This window comes from Rutilus rutilus (assembly GCF_951802725.1).
Source record: "Rutilus rutilus genome assembly, chromosome: 20".
Lineage (NCBI taxonomy): Eukaryota > Metazoa > Chordata > Actinopteri > Cypriniformes > Leuciscidae > Rutilus > Rutilus rutilus.
The window spans coordinates 22,606,907-22,619,347 of record NC_140225.1 but is presented as its reverse complement, the minus strand read 5'-3'; the positions used below and the strand labels follow the sequence as shown (position 1 = coordinate 22,619,347).

At 44.3% G+C, this 12,441-nt stretch overlaps 1 long non-coding RNA gene across 2 annotated transcripts; it reads right to left on the bottom strand.

The window, feature by feature from the left end:
- Positions 1–7,143: 7,143 nt before the first annotated feature.
- On the bottom strand, positions 7,144–8,204 carry LOC311280111. Of its 2 annotated transcripts, XR_014625635.1 has the most exons (3): positions 8,060–8,204; positions 7,865–7,973; positions 7,144–7,761 (listed from the first exon to the last, which is right to left on the bottom strand). It is a non-coding gene; the product is annotated as an uncharacterized lncRNA (long non-coding RNA). The 2 variants fall into 2 exon arrangements; XR_014625634.1 differs by having other exon boundaries at positions 7,865–8,204.
- Between the last annotated feature and the right edge of the window lie 4,237 nt (positions 8,205–12,441).

Sequence of the window (12,441 nt, the reverse complement as noted above, 5' to 3'; positions counted from 1 at the left end):
TCCCCATACCGTAGTGGTCCTCGGCGCTGACGTTGGGGCCGAGGTTCGCGCAGAGACTGGTGGTGTGGCTCTCCTACCGCACCCCCACCATGGTCAAGTACCACATGGGAAGGAGTGGATGGAAGAGACCCGATCATGTGAGAATTAGTAGCAGGTGGAGTGGACGGCCGGGAGTCACTGGGGCCATCACTCGAGGCAGTAGAGTAGAGGCTGTGCAGGCCGAGATCCTCCCGGTCTGCTGGGTGCCCGTCCACAGCTGGTGGCAGGATTTCAGAAGGTGTCCAGTTCTGGGATTGGTCCAGGACCCAGGTGTTGTCCAGGGGCTCACGGCTGCGGTAGCATTTGAGTTGATCATGGTGGACGACTTTGACCTTAGCTCTGGGGCCCTTTTGGATCCGGTAGACTAGATCGTCTAAATGTCCCATAACAAAGTAAGGTCCTTCATAGGAGGGGAGGAACTTTTTTACTTTGTTTTTGACATGACGTGTTCCTTTGATGAGATACCACACCGCGTCGCCGACTTTGTACTGTGTGTGGCAAGCGTTTTTGTCGTATTGTCTTTTTGCACGCGTGACCGACTCACCGAGGGCTTCTCGGGTGATGTTGTGAGCCAGTTCCAACCGCTCACGCATTTGTTGCACATACTCGGGGGCTGAAGGTGCATGGTCAGAGTCCGGGGGCAAACCAGCCACAAGGTCCACTGGCTCTACTTATTTCACAGCCGAACATCATGAAGTTTGGGGTGAAACCAGTAGCGCTGTGCTTGGTCGCTCTGTAGGCCATAACTGCATATGGGATCATCAGGTCCCAATCCCAGTGACAGTGTTCTGCAGTGGAGGCCAGGATCTTTTGGAGTGTGGCGTTGAAACGTTCAACTTGGCCATCGGACTGCGGTCTGAATGGTGTAGTGTGGGTTTTGTCAATGCCAAACAAACAGCACATTTCTTGGAATACCTCTGATTCAAAATTGCGTCCTTGATCGCTGTGCAGAGAGTGAGGCATTCCAAAGCGACACACCCATTCAGTTGCAACAACGTTTGCCACTGTCACAGCCTTTTCGTCAGGGATTGCGAATGCTTCAGTCCATTTTGTGAAATACTCCTGTATTACGAGTATATAACTGTTTTTACGTTCTGTCTCATTGAGTGGGCCCATAATATCCAGTGCAATGCGCTCCATGGGGGCTCCAACTCTGACAGTTCCCATGGGTGCTTGTGGAGTCTTGTGGGGTCTGGCTCTGCATGCGCAGTTTGTACAAGTCCGGCACCAGAGGGCCACATCTTCTCTCATGTGGTACCAGTAGTATCTGGTTTGAAGTCTGGCCACAGTCCTTTCAATACCAAAATGTCCACATACTGGCCCTTCATGCATTTGGCGCATCACATTGGGTTGCATTTTGCGGGGAAGAACAATTTGAGGATAGAACTGTGTGTCGTCTAAACAGTAAAAGCGGCGGACCAGTACTCCATCTCTGAAGTACAGTCTTCTCCATTGACTCCAGTATGTTTTGGTGGCTTGGCTGCATGGGGAGACTGTGACCCACGGGGGCCGCTCACTACTGACCTCTAACCAAGCTCTGATTGGTGCAATGTCTGTATCAGCAGCTTGAGCCTGGCGCAACTCCTCCATAGTCCAGCCAGGAAACAGTCTGGTCTCGTTTGTAGGGCTGTAGTCAAGACCACCTTTGTCGAGTCCAAGACAAGTCCAAGACCAGGACTAGTCGAGTCCAAGTCAAGACCGAGTCCAAAGAGGTTCGAGTCCGAGTCAAGACCGAGTCCAAAAAGGTTCGAGTCCGAGTCAAGACCGAGTCCAGGACAGGAAAAAAAAAAAGTCTGCTAAAAAAATATAGGCTATAGCCTATAGAAATTAAATCACTATGTAATAATGAAATAATGAATAATTTTAATTTTATTTAAAATAATTGACAAATTCAAAGAACAAAAAAAAAAAAAAAAAAATTATATAGGCCTAAAGGAGCACACACATTCGTTTCGACTGTCTGATCAGCCTCACATTCTGTTCCTGTCAATCATACACGCGATGTCAACCAATTAAACTGCATGAGGGAAGGCCGAGCCAACTCACAGACACACACACACACACACACACAAGAGATGCGGATAAACCGCGGATCGGGCGGATGACGTGACGGAAAATAATATTTTAATTAAATTCAGGCGGGTGGCGGCTGAAGCAATCAAATGAAAAAAGTTTGCCACTAAGCAAACCTGCAAGTTATGAGCTGGGTTATTTTGTTTCGATATTAGCTATATTTTAAAACAGCCAGTCATTGGAGCCTAACGTTACCACTCGTGGAATAGGCAAAGAAAGAAAGGTAAGAAAAAAAAGTCGGAAACCTTTGCCCATTAATTAGATGTGCAAGGCAAGCAGGCTAGTTTTCGGGGTGTTATGGACAATCAAAAATGTGAATATTCACGTTGCACTAGCGGTGGACTTTCAGCGAGTTTATTTAAACATTTATTTTTTAAAGAGCCGTTTGTGAGTCAAAAGAGCCGGCTCTTTTCAGTGAGCTGATCAAACGAGCCTGTTCACGAAAAAGACCCGAAATGCCCATAGTTATTAAGTGGCCAGTGTTTCACTTTCCCTCCAATAATATTTTGTTTTAATATCGCGGCCACGTATGTGTGATTACTGGGAACATAATAAAGACTCCTGGACTCGGTCAAGATCAAAAGCTATATTTGGCAAGACCAGTGGCCGAGACCGAGACAAGTCCGAGTCCGAATACCAGCGAGTCCGAGACAAGTCCGAGACCATAGAAAAACGGTCTCGAGTCCGGACTCGAGTCCAAGACCGGACTCGAGTACTACAGCCCTACTCGTTTGTGTTTGTCACATAAATAATCTCTGTTTGTTTTAAAGTGTCTGTGTTGGTAACATTGACAGCGCTTACCCCCACCGGACTCAGCAATAGGGAGCTGGTGTCAGAGTCCAAATCACACTGAATTGCTTGGTGACTTGTGGTTCTCCGCTGCGAGGAAGGGTCCTGCAGATTACAAGGACAGGACTGGCGGCAGGGCCTGCGGGAGAGACTGTCAGCATTTGTGTGTAAGCGACCTGGGCGATGGATGATTTCGAACTCGTACTCCGCTAGCTTCTCAAGCCACCGGGCTAACTGATCTTCCGGCTCTTTCATTCTCGTGACCCAGCGCAAGCTGCTGTGGTCGGTTCGTACCTTGAAAGGCCTCCCAAGTAGGTATTGCCGAAAATGGGATGTGAAATCGACAATGGCTAGCAGCTCCCGTCTCGTAGTGCAATAGTTCTGTTCTGCTTTGGCTAGTTTGCGGCTGCCGTACGCCAGCACCCGTTCTGTGCCACCCTGCATTTGCGACAGAACAGCGCCGATACCTGTGTCGCTGGCATAGGTGTCCAGGATCATTTCACCATGGTCCAGTGGATAGCCTAAGACAGGGGCTGTGATGAGGTGGTGCTTGAGCGTGTCGAAGGCGGCTTGGTGTTCAGCATGCCACTGGAAGTGTGCATTCTTCTTTGTCAGGTTATGTAACGGTTCGGCAATGGAGGCAAAGTCTTTCACAAACCTGTGATAATAGGAGGCGAGGCCAATGAAACGTCTGACCTCTTGGACTGATGTGGGAGTGGGCCAAGCTTGGACTTTGTTGACTTTATTGGGGTCAGTGGCCACACCGTGCTCGGACACAATATGACCTAGATAGACAACTTGGCGGCGGAACTGGCAGCATTTGGCTGGTTTCAGTTTGAGATTTGCCTGTTTAAGTCTCTGGAACACTTGGCTCAGTCGCTGCAGCATCTCGGGCACATCCTTGGCCAGCACGATGATGTCGTCCAGGTAGACGAGGCAGGTCTCCCACTACATGCTGGCAAGGACGCGGTCCATAAGGCGTTGGAACGTCGCCGGGGCATTACATAAGCCGAACGGCATAACGTTCCATTCAAATAGTCCATTACGGGTGCAAAAGGCGGCTGCGCGGCGGGCTCTTGGTGTTAGCTCAACTTGCCAGTAACCTGAAGCAAGATCCAAAGTGATGAACCATTTGGCGGTGGCGAGAGTGTCCAGCGTGTCTTGGATGCGGGGTAGCGGGTACGCGTCGGTGATGGTGTGGTTGTTGAGTGCCCTGTAGTCTATACAAAAGCGATAAGTCCCATCCTTTTTACGCACCATAACGATCGGTGAGGCCCAACTGCTGTGGCGATGCCGCTCTGGAGGCCCTCAGTGATCTGCCGTTCTGCGCTTCGCTGCTTTTCCCCAGCCATACGACGAGGAGGCTGCTTCACTGGAGGTCCCGGCCGGGTTATGATGTCATGCTGCACAAGACTGGTCCGGCCCAGATCACCAGGTCCCCTGGAAAAGACACTTTCATAGGCACACAACAGGTTAGATAGTTCAAGTTTTTCATTGTCATTAAAGTCAGTGGAACTCTGGGCATAGAGCTCCTGGAGGTGCTCTGGAACTGCAGGGGTGCTGGCTGGAAAGTCTGCCGCTGTGGGGACACTGGACGAGGGCAGAGCTTCAGCTGGCTGGAGGAGGCCTGCAATGGCACCTTCTTTAATAGTCACAGCCTTGTTGCCAGGGTTAAAGAGGCGTAAAGGAACGATGTTGGTGGGCTGTGCGTTGACTAGGGCTCTGGCAATGAGTACTTTGTGCTTTTCAACGAAGCCTTTTGTGGGGCTAAGTATCATGTCTCCCTGAGCTTCTCTGCAAAAGTGCACGTTGCCCTTGACTAGGTACTCTTGTCCCGCTTCAACCACAACAGTTCTGGCTACTCTTACAGCGTGTGACTTTGGAACAGTTTCTGGGTGAAAGTAGGGCACTTCTTCTCCAAAGAGAATTATGCAGTGCTTACCGAAATCAAGGCGGGCCTCAGCTTGGGTGAGGAAAGGATGGCCAAGCAGCACCTCATTGCCCTCTATATCCGCTACAAGGAAGTCCACTTCAACTTGACGGTTGTTGATACTGACCGGTATCTTGGCCTCACCGAGCACTGGCACATCTCCTGGTCCCACCCCGAGCAAAGTCTCTACGGTGGATGACTGAAGCGGTGGTCTCACGTCTTGGTGAATGGCGTTGTATTGGTGAAGGGGCAGCACACTCCTCCGCGCTCCACTGTCCAGGACTGCACATACCTCCAGCTCAGATATGCGCATGTGAATGTTCATTTCACGATTCTAGCTTTTAAGGTGGAACACAGTGGTCAGCGGGCTTTCTTTGGCGGCGCTTGAAAGGAAAGTCTTTGTATTTCTTTGAGGGACGAGCACTGGCTCTGTTTGTGACCCCAACCATTACAGTTATAGCAGCGAATGTCACCCTTTTTAAAGTTCTTGTACTGCTTTAGTGTTTTTGCAGATGTGCGTGGGACAAAGTGATTGGGTGATGGGCTAACTGCAGAGGTAGTGGTAGTCACAGTCTCATTTTTGTCTCTTTCTCTGACAACAGCGGCCCGGGGCCTGCGTTCAGTAAGGTTGCGGGCCCCTGGCTGCATGATGCTGGTGACATAGGAAGCAGCTCTCTGGGTAGTGTCATGACGGTGGGCTATCTCGTAAGCTTTGGCTAGTGTAGCTGGACGTTTTTCTAACAGTCTTTGAACTAGCTCTGCATCACCCAGGCCGTTTGTGAAAACTTCAACAGCTATAGCGTCTTGCTCAGCCTCTGACCAATCATCATAAGCTATAGCTACTTTTCCATAAATGTCATCTCTGAACACATGAAGCGCCTCACCAGATTTACGCACTCTTTGCCTCAGCTCTACTGCTACAGCCACTGCATGATCTGAAGAAGGGCCATAAGCAGTTTCGAGTTCCTCCAGCAGGCGGCGGTAGTCCCATTTGGATGAACGAGGGTTTCTGTGGACGATGGCGCCTGCAGCTCCGGTGAGGCAGAATTTCAGCTGAATGGCCATTGTTTTGACTGACCAGTGATTTACCTCTGCGCAGCTCTCAAACCTGTGCAGAAACTCTCTCCACGGTGTGCTGCCGTCGTACTGGCCGGGACGTAGAGTGGGGACTCTCTCTTTGGGGTTATAGTCCTCATCACTGTCCGACAGAGGTGGCTGACGGGACGCAGAGCGGCTCTTACGTGTTGGAGATGAGGAACAGGGCTGGCGCAATGGAAAATGTCCATGTTTTACAGTCATGTCGGGATTAATAAAAGAATAGGGCATGGGAAGCGTACTGGCTTCAGGTTTGGATATAGCTGGTGTGCTTTGTACAAAACTTCCCATGTGAGCATTGGCAAAGGGATTTGTGACTTCATAGTGCCCCTTAAATGGCATGTCTGGAGCGGGATATGTGAAAATGTGAATGTCTGGCCTTCCCACGGAACCATGGCTTTGACTATTGCCTCCGCAAAAGGGATTTCTGGGCGAAAAATGGGCGGGGCTGTCGAACGGCGCGAACAGATCTTCTCCATTAGCAAGTGTGTTAGTGCAACTTTCATCACACAGGAATGGGTTATAATGGTCGTGTTTTCTCTCAGCCTTGCGTTCATAAGCTTTCACAGTACCTTGACTGTTGTCCTCAACATTGGTTAGCGACATGAACGGGTTTGAGTAGTTGGTTTCTCGTCCGTAAAACATCGGAGGGATAGCGAGCGGCTGCCATGTTGTATTAGCGCCGCCATGTTGTATTAGCTCAGCCACGCCGCTATTACAGTGGTATTTACAGTTACTCGGCTTTACTTTTTATTGCCCTTTTATTTTTAATGCTCGCCAGTCTTTTAACAACGTGAATGTCCCTTCGTGGTCGCCAGTGTTAAACTTTCCTGTTTCTGTTTCCTAACCGTGGTTCGTAGACACAGGGAAGATCCGTCTTCTTCAGGGCCGGAAATTTTCTTCCCGGGGTTAACTCAATAAACTTCACGGTACTTAGTGTGATGGTAGCATATAAAAACAAAGAGGCCGTCCTGCCGAAGAGTTTAGGTGCTTTATTTAGCTGGCTACACTGAAATACGCTGCACACAGCTAATACCTGCACCGGTCACCGTATCACTCTCACACCACTCTCATCTGCTGCTTCGCGGGGGAAGCGATATTTTTTTTCCCAGGATGGTAATGTAGTGTAGGAAATATAAGCTGACTACGCCACCTCCTTATTTAAGGCAGGAGGAGCCCTCTAGGGGTCACAAAATACAGATTATGGACAACAAATGTAGTTTGTAAAAAGGTAACAATTTTTATTGTTCCAATAGAACCATCAAATGTTAAAAACTGGTGATAACATTCACAGAAGTTGGAATTAGCTCTCCTCAAGACTGCAAGAGGGTCGGACCTGCTCTTGTGGACCTCCTACCACCTGTAAGAGACAGAAGAAGACAGAAGAAACCCCACAACATACACCGCAAATAAGTAGTAACCTTTAAGTCACTATTTCAGTGCCAAGCTCCAGTACACACCACACAGCAATGTCACACCACCCAAATCACCTACACCGAAGGAGGTTTAGTGTAGATGCAGGTCCGGCCCTGTACAAAGTCTCTGACCACTGGAACACACAAAAGAGGAGAGCAGTACCAAAGAAAACAAAGCAAATAACAAATAACATTAAGATCAAAATCAATATCAAATAACAAACCACAATATAAATCTAAAATATACAAGAAACAGTGGCTGGTCTGCCCCTTTAACAATAAAGAAACATGCATGTTAATACACATCAATGCAGCCCACAATTTAAAACAACAAAACATAACCTACTTTAGCGAAAGTACAACTGCAACACAGTTACCCAATCTCAGCTCTCAATCCCCAAACATGATTGATAAAAGGTACTATAAAACAAGAGAAAAGATTACCACAACATCAAATACATTTGTATATTAATTGACTCAAACTCATAAATGATCGGTCTTAAAGTGTATATACTGCGTTTACCGTTATTCAGCATTCCAACACGGCCATCAGCCCATTGAAGGTACCGCAGCAATAAATGTTTGTCTGCCTCATTTCCCAGACAGAGAATAAAACCTCTTAAATAATCAGCCTAAAAGAAAATAACAAAGATGGAATTGCACCATCAAGGAGCAGTTGGAAACTTCACGCAAACAACCCAAACAACTAAAAACATACCTATGAAAGGGTACAGAGGCTGCACGTTGAGCACAACAAACACACGCCAGAACTGCAGAAAAACCACCTCCTGTTGCTGTAAGAACCCTTTATGCGATCTTAATGATAGAACTAACCACCTACACCTGAAACTGATTGCTGGCCAGTCTCCTCCCACAGTAACGATGGGGCAACATAAACAATTGAAAAAATCGGCGCAAAATTAAGCTATACTACACACAATCTGTTTTAGTGCATATCTTTTTCTAAGCCAGGAACCCAGAGATAGGCACAGGGCCCCTATTAGACTATAGAGCTATCACATAAAAGTTAGTTAAACCAGGTCAACATTAATAATATGATGATGATATTATTATTATTGTTATTATTATTATTATTATTGACAGATTCATATATATATCAGATCACGGTGATTGCCTGATGATGAGTGACAGGTGTTTGCTTGTGAGAAGACGTACACGAATAGACTACCGAGAAGGACGAGAGAGTTTTTTTAATGAATCTGAAGTCACGTTTGTATAGACAAGAGGTAAATGAATTTGTTTCTTCTTCTAAGCTGTTCCAGACGTAGGTGCTACTTTTAGGGCTAGAATGCTTCGTGAATTACTCTTAGTAAAACACATTAGGAGTCTAAAGTTATGAGTGACACACCCATTAGAGTTTCTCTTAAATTCGCCAGCTACTTGTAGCCTCTTATAAGATTCTTTGTGAATGCGGCCGCAGGTAAAAAAAATTGATATGCTCATTTGAACAGTATGAGAACAGTATTTGAATGTTATTCTCTGGCTGTAAGTGGCTTTGGATAAAAGTGTCTGCTAAGTAATTAAATGTAAATGTAAACATGTGGGCTTAGATAAAAGGAAACATATTAGGCTACAGGGGGTCAGGAGACCTAGAGAGTTGAAATAAAAGCTATTTTTGTGAAACTATAAGAATTGAAATTATGATATGATTAGCAGAGGCGACATAACTTAAAAAAATTAAAAAATAAATAATAATCTAAGTTTTGTCCCCCCCACTATTTCCCAATGTAAGATTTTGTTTTGCATTGCCTGCCTATCTCTTCCGATTTCAGAGTCTCCAAATGAATCCATTCTGCAACTTTTAAATACATAATCAATTTTTTTATAAACGAAATTATAGGCTTAAGTGCAAGGGTGGTCTTTTTGTCGCTATGGTTACACACACACACACACACACACACCGTTGGCAGTGCGCTCAAAGTCATCTGTCAGTTGTGCAGTTACCCAAAATCTCCTGAATGAAGTTAAAACCCATCATGTCACTGGATGAAATAAAATTGACTATCAAAAATACAGGAGGCCGCCTTACAAATGAGTGTGTGGAGGATAGGTTTCGCCATAAGGTTTTGATGGCATCATTTATTTATAATGTGTTTAAATCAATCAAAATGCTCGTTGGCGCGGATACAGTGTTTGTTTTCTCGTGTGCCTCGCGCACACGCCGCACTGTCTTCACTTGGACACGCGCTTCAATCCGTTGCAGAAACATACTCTCTATTCGTTCTGGTGAAATCACAAAACATAATGCACACAAACGTGTCCCTGCTTGATATACAACCACTGATGAACATAATCGGTTTTGATGAGAGAGAGAGAGAGAAAAAACGAAAAAAAACTAAATGAATGCGGATTAGAACCCAGAAGCTCTGACACGAGTGGCGAAAGTTCTACCACTGGACCATTAATGTATAAGTTGTTCAAATAGGCAAAATCTATGTATTTAATCATACGAAAATTCTCGGCACTGACAGCATATATTAGGCTGCCTACATCTACTTCTACATACTGAAATAAATACTGATAACATATTTTGAACATTTAAGTGCTTTATATATATATATAGCACTTAAATGTTTATGTTTTATGTTTTATATATATATATATATATATATATATATAAGAAATTCCCCCGAACCCCCCTAGCATTTACTGCCCCCCCCCCCCCCAGGTTCAAAATTGCTCCTACGCCCCTGCATAAAACACGAAAATTGGAAACGCTCATAAAAAAAAAACAAAAAAAAATGATGAAAAACATACAATTAATTTCATCATTTGTGTACAATCAAACGATCAGTTGATCCCTCGTAATTTCATGCCTTTAGCAGTAAATCCGTTTTATGACAGTTGATAAAGATATTTTAAAAGATTGAAAACATTTGGAAATGTAAGTGCATAAAACACAAAAATTGGAAACGCTCGTAAATATGTCGCTCCAATATACTGTCTGTCTGGGATATTTTTTTTTTGCCCAGACAACATAATTGTACAGTGAGGAAAACCTATATTTATAGTTCGGATACTGGCCATCAATGTGCATGACGGTAGGCAAAGTTAAGGATAAGAGCTGTAAGTTAAACAACAAGTTGGTTATATCGCAGAGCTGTTTATGAGAAATCTTGAGCACATAAAAAAAAAAAAAAAAACGTACATTTTAAGAAGGTTTACTACTGTTGTGACAAGCATCCTGTGACATATGTAAAAATTACTCGCGTTCTTGCGAAATGATTGGCCTTTTCGTTTGTCGTTGTTTACGTAATGCCCCGCCCCCTCAGTGTGTCTGCCAATCAGAAGCGGGGAATGTCAGGGAACTAGATTAAAAATAAATCAGGTGTTTTTTTTTTTATGTACATCATTGTTTAGCGCATACAGTATTTAGAAAATAACATTTCATAATGACAGTTCAAAAAAGGCTGATGTTAGACTTCGTAATCATGCTATTTTCTTATTCCATGTCAGTGATAAATTGTTTCATTCTTTCTGGTTTGTCGTGTGCATCAGTAGCTTTTAGGGGTGGAACGGTACATGTATTCGTATTGGTGCTTAAATTTACACGGAGAATACACGGTATAAAAATAAATCAAACTCGCGTGCAAATTAATTAATAATGTGTGTGAGAGAGAGAGAGAGAGAGAGGCGCGGGCGCGGTCGAAAAGTCGCAAAGTGTCTACTTATATTTGTGTGTGTGTGTGTGTGTGTGTGTGTGTGTGTGTGTGTGTGTGCGAGGCGCGGGCGCGATCGAACAGTGGAAACATAAAAACATACTCTGTCATTTTGTTTATACAGGACATCATTCCAACTGCAAAGTATTTAAGTCACTGTTAATTAAAATATACAGGAAAACAAATATATTAATCTGAAATGTAGCAAATTAATTTTCAATTCATTCAGGTACAATTACCAAACATATCTCAAGGTCTTGCTTTGGTTTTTCAATCCATACCCGTTTCGCCCCGTGGCTCAAAAGGGACAAATCAAAAATAGGGACACGGACACCCGAGAAAGCCAAAATAGAATGCAAAATTTATTAACAAAATAGAACTATACAGAAAATTTATACTGTACACCAGTGGTCTCCAACATGGTGGGTGCCCGCGGGCACCTGGTAGAGTCTCTGAGTCGCCGGCCGAGCACGTAAATAGCCTGAATTGTAATCTTTCATTTTCTTTTTCTTTTCTTTTTTTCATGATAATGACATAAAATGAGAAAATAACTAATGGTAACATTTCATATAACATTAAAACACAATAAAAACCATTCAATAGCCTAATTTTAAATATTTAGAATCTGCACGTGGAGACCAGCTTCAGTTCACGAGCTTCAGATCTTCAGTTCACGAGCAATGCAATCGCGCCGGTGCCTCCATTAAACACTAATTTTAAAAATAAAAAAAGACATTCATTTCCACTCTCAAATATTTATTTTTTAATCGTTTCAATTATTTCGACATTATGAATAAAATTGCTGCCCTCAAATGTTAACCTGGAGTCTTGCAAACTTAAAATAAAACTAAAATAAAATAAACCTTTGTGTATAACTAGGCTACTACAATAATAGCCTACATTTCATTTTTTATAAGGAGCGGTTTTATGCTGCTAAGAAGACACCCCAGAAGATGGGTCAAGTATAGCTCCATCGAAAACGTAGCTACCGAACCGTGTCTGTCACCACTGCAGAGGGGTTACCAGGGTGTCATGTTTGGGGGGGCATTTGGCTTGTTTTGGTGGTGGGGGGGGGGGGGGGGGGGCAACATGAACAATTGAAAAAATCGGCGCAAAATTAAGCTATACTACACACAATCTGTTTTAGTGCATATCTTTTTCTAAGCCAGGAACCCAGAGGTAGGCACAGGGCCCCTATTAGACTATAGAGCTATCACATAAAAGTTAGTTAAACCAGGTCAACATTAATAATATGATGATGATATTATTGTTATTGTTATTATTATTATTATTATTATTGACAGATTCATATATATATATATCAGATCACGGTGATTGCCTGATGATGAGTGACAGGTGTTTGCTTGTGAGAAGACGTACACGAATAGACTACCGAGAAGGACGAGAGAGTTTTTTTAAT